This window comes from Cavia porcellus, unplaced genomic scaffold, assembly GCF_034190915.1.
Source record: "Cavia porcellus strain 051 isolate PalLab524CR breed Dunkin Hartley unplaced genomic scaffold, mCavPor4.1 scaffold_14, whole genome shotgun sequence".
Classification (NCBI taxonomy): Eukaryota; Metazoa; Chordata; class Mammalia; order Rodentia; family Caviidae; genus Cavia; species Cavia porcellus.
Window position 1 is genome coordinate 24,530,378 of NW_026947497.1, and position 4,980 is coordinate 24,535,357.

The 4,980-nt window shown below is 32.7% G+C and overlaps 1 non-coding gene across 1 annotated transcript; it reads right to left on the minus strand.

Annotated features, from left to right (window-relative positions):
- Positions 1 to 476: 476 nt before the first annotated feature.
- LOC111753669 (small nucleolar RNA SNORA1) lies at positions 477 to 609 on the minus strand. The gene has a single exon (XR_002788454.1). It is a non-coding gene; the product is annotated as a small nucleolar RNA SNORA1 (small nucleolar RNA).
- Between the last annotated feature and the right edge of the window lie 4,371 nt (positions 610 to 4,980).

A 4,980-nucleotide genomic window follows, 5' to 3' on the forward strand; every position in this document is an offset into this window, starting at 1 on the left:
TTGCAGTCTCACTGTTTGAATGTCCACTTTGTATGCTTTAATCCTGTAACTTGAACAACTATTTCTAAGATGACAATATGTAATCTATTAACTAGTGATTTCTTACTGGTTTTTTTTTTTTTTTTTTGTAATTCTGTATTACTTGTACCCTTACACTGTTTCGTTTTGTTTTGTTTTTTCTTTTTTTCCTTTTAAATAAAATTTAAAAATATATATTAAAAAAAAAGAACTGATGCTTAATCCAGTCATTCCATCTGCCTTGTCAAAATTCTTTTATCTGTACTTGAATTATGGACAATGACAACTTCAAAATTCTTGGGATCTTATATCCAAATTTCTTCTGGCAATTTACATTTTGGGAGTCTAGAGTTTGAGTTGTACATAGTAGTGGTATTTTGGTACGTGATCTACATTCTATATGATTCTTTAATAATTCATTTCTAATATTGAAAGTCAACATTTTTCATTATTAGGTAAAATGTCACAGATCTCATTGTCACCACTGTAAGCATTTACTGCAATGGAAACATGGCCTGTGTCTCAATTTTAGCCACTTTAACCAATTTTGGACACCAATTGACAGTGCTCATTCTAATCTACAATGAGTCTTAGTAGCTTTACTTTGAAGTTTTCCAAAATTTACTCTTATTTATTGTTGTAACTTATGCTCCTAAATTCGCACTTCATTATATCTCTTAATTTCTCCATCTGTAACATTATGACACAATATAAATTCATTATACAAATGACAAGAAATATAAGAAGATTATCGATTAATAATAGTAAATAATGACTTTTCAGGGTTTTGTAAGTGCTTGTTAGGCCACCTGAATGATTCAATGATGACATTTGCAGAAAAGCATGAAATTGTTCAGTGAAGGAACTAAAAGCTTTTTCTTCATTTATGTGAGTCACTTTTTAAGATAGACAACATTATTGAGTCTACTCTGTAAAATTACTATAAAGCAAATGTTTTAACAATTCCAAACAAGAGTCATGATATGTTCTAAAAAATGACAAAATATTTTATATTAAATGTGGTGCTTATATTTTAATATTATGCCCCACATTTTGAAAGGTAATATGTTAATGAGAAGTTCTAAGATATTTGAACAATGGAATTTTAGAGAAGATTAGTACAACTGTACATTCATAAATTACACACCTTCAAAAACTGAGTAAAAGGAAACAAAATCACAGATAACAAGTCAGACAGATCACGAGAATTGTCATGTCTCAGCTATTCTTTACTATAAAGAATATATGTCCCATTTAAATTAACAAAATTTTCCTGATATTAAATTGTATAACTTTCTTAGGAGTTTTAATTTATTTTAGACTTCATCCCTTTGTCTCTTAAAGATCCAGAAAATGTTATTTTCCATTTGTACATTTTTTTTTCATCGATACTTTCATTTTCTCACAGCTGAAATGCATTGAATTCTTCCACTGTGTTTGTATGGTATTCAATAAATCGCATTCAACATTTGGCATTCCTCACCCCTACCTATCTTTAATAAGGCAGTAATCCCTTTTCTCAGAAGTGCTGTATCATTCTGACAGTCATGGCACAGGGGTAATTTCCTTTGCCAACATGACAAGATAGAGAACATTCTGCACTGCTTCACAAAAGCCAGTCCAATGAGACCATAATCTCACTTCTCTCAAAGCAGAAAACCATTGAGAGACAATAAAAAGGCCCACATAATCACTTTTAGATTTCACTGATTCTCTCTAATCTTAGTATTAAATTTTATCTTTTTACTTAGAGAAAAATAAATCTAATTTAAGGAAACAATTATCCTTCCCTACTATGCTCTTCATTTCAAAACAGGCTAAATATTCTTGAGAACACCTTTTTGATTGGTTCTCCAAATCATAATCAACCTGTCATCTACTAACTTACCCAAAGTAAATTCCTAAGAAGCTAGGAAACACAAACACAAAATCATTCATTCATTCATTCATTCTTTTCTGTTATATTGTTTAGTTGTAACTACAACAATAAAGACATAACAGAAGCACTAAACTTACCTAAATCCTACAGTGGCCTCACTTTAAAGTGGAATTGAATTTATAATGTATGACAAAAGCAAAATTGCACTGCACAATTATATAATTGACTTGAGCAGTTGTTTTTCATATAGAAAGTAACAGACTGCCAAGTTTCATTTTGGTTAAGACTAAATTTCCCATTATTCAGGGTAAAACTATTTTGTTGAAATTTAGAAATCCTGAAGAAACCATCTCTAAGTCTTATTTGATTCTTGACATTGTATATTTTCTAGGAATAATATACAGCTGTACACTCATTTCTGAATGCTTCTGACTCACATTCAGCACATGATATTTAACTATTCTATAACCAGTTAGGCTATCAGATTTCTATGGTGAAACAAAAAACCCAGAATTGAATAAGATATAAATGAAAGAACAAATCATTTCTCTATATATTTTTATAAACATTTAATATTATAAGTAAAACACATTGAAGGAAATGGGTCATTTTCTCTCACATTCTACTGTACAAAGAATTACGTCAGTATTGAATACAAAAGAAAAATCTTATCCAGGCATGGTGGCTCACGCCTGTAATCCCAGCACTTGAGAGGCTGAGGTGGGAGGATCGTTGCAAGTTAGAGACCTGCCTGGGCTACAAAGTGAGCTCAAGGCCAGCCTGAACTGCACAGCGAGACCCTGTCTCAAAAGGACAAAAAAGAAAAGAAAAGAAAAATCCAACATATTTTAATATTCCCTTCCAGTTAACTTATACTTCAGAAGAAGTATTTTATGGAGTGTGAAACATTCTTATTCATGACCTCAACATTTTAAAACAGCCTCATTGATAAGCAGTGCATTCTCTTCATTGATATATAAATAATCTAAATTCCAAATGCATCTTCAAAGTTTAAAAACATTATCATCCTTTGAAAGTATCTTGAAATAGCAGTCATCCATGGGTATACATTATTTTCTAAAATCTCTCCCTCTGCATTTGGATTTATGAGTCCCACAGTAAGACAAAGGGAAATTATCCAAGGAAAAGTTATACAAATGGCACTTATCCAACATAATGGAGCCAAGATGATCCTCTCGAGGTGATTGCATAGGTTCAACTGCAACTGTGTAATATGTATGGACACCGATCAGTTCTATGAAGAATATCTCCAGGAGGAACAAACTAGAAGCACTTTTTTGTGTCCTAAATTATTGGTTTATATTTAAACCAAAAATTGGGAAAGATGTATCCATATAATTAGGAATATAAAAAAATCTTCCTCAAAATTCCTACCATCTCCAGTACCATGACCACTCTAAAATAATAATAATAATAAGCCTTTACTCATAAGTAAGTACTGTCTTCTAAGTCTTACTTTATGATGTACACATTCCTGGTAATTTAAACATTTTAAATTGACCCTTCTAAAAGTGAGTTACCTATTTTATCAGCTATTTCTTACATTCCTCAGAGTAAGAATGACAGAACACTTATTAGAGTTGGTACATTTTAAAATTGTACAATGATAAATACCTAACCATATTTACCCCTTCTGGTGCTTTTGAAATTCAAGCATGATTTACAAGAAGTTTCTAATAGGATTTTTTAAATTAGCTATTTATGTCCATTCTGTTATGCATTTTGAGTAACCTTTCCATCAGCTTTCTTTCTGTATTAGTTAGCTTTCATGTCACTGAGATACAATACCCAAACCCACAATTTAAAAGAGGAGAGCTTTAATTTGGCTCACTGTTTGGAGGATTCAGTCAATGATCAGCTCCAATACAGCATTTATGGCAGAAGGGTGCGGCACAACAAAGCTTCTTGATTCATGTGCAATGAAATAGGACAAGGAAATGGCAGTGTAGAGGATGAGGCCAGGGGCCATGTTTAGCATGCAAGATCACACCTCCATGATCTACCTGGACACATTCAAAGGTGTGATTTACTAATCTGCTAGATATTTTAATCCAATCAAGTTGACATATCACTGTTAATGATCACAATCCACCCCTTAGCAATGTGGCATCTCCTTAAATCAATCTTAATCTCTAAATAAACACAATAATAAACTAATAATTCAGCCTCATGTGATACAACCATCCTACTGTATCAGTTGGTGCTTACTAGAGAAACATTTTAATTAATATATAGTTATTTATAAAATAGGCTTATACATTGGATATATACACAGACAGGTATGGAAGAGTACAAAAGGGCTGTCTGTATACTGGGGATCTGAAGGATCCAGTCAAAGATCTGAAGCTCAATGTAGTGTCTCTTAAAGTCCATATCAGGAGGCCAAACGGTCTAAGTTGAAGGACTGAAGAATCTGTGCTAAAAAGATGAGGTCTGTGCTGGACACATCAAGACAACATCAAACATGAAAGTGAAGATTGGATCTCCTCTGAAGAAATAAAAACAGACTTCCCTTTTTGTTTCCCTTTTATCAATCAAGTGACAAGCCTTTTGGTTAGTACTACTCACACCCAGGGTGACTCTTCTGTCTTCTGTAAATCCCTTCAACCATACCCAGAACTACTCTGATCTAATTTAGTTGGATTTTTATTATTTAAATTGACACAATCAGTTAACTATCTCATCTACCCCTTGTCAATGTAACAACCAAATATGTTTCCTTAAACCATACTTAGTATCCAGACACAAAGGCAAGTCCCCAGCATGTTACAACTATCCTGCATGTAAATGGAAATGCACTAATTCCTTCCCCAAAATAGGAGGCAAGTTTTCTTTGGGTGATGCTTACTCCTAACATTTCATAACTTGAACATGATCATATAGTTTTAACAATACTTAATCAACATTAAGTCTGTCAACATTATTTTACATATGAAGCATATTTAGGAGAGAACTGTATAATCTGGTTTCTGTAACTGATCATGGAGCTACAGCTGGCATTTAGAAATACCTTCCTCTGATACCCACTCTGTATTCCTGTAGCCTTCAGCAAGCACCTCAGC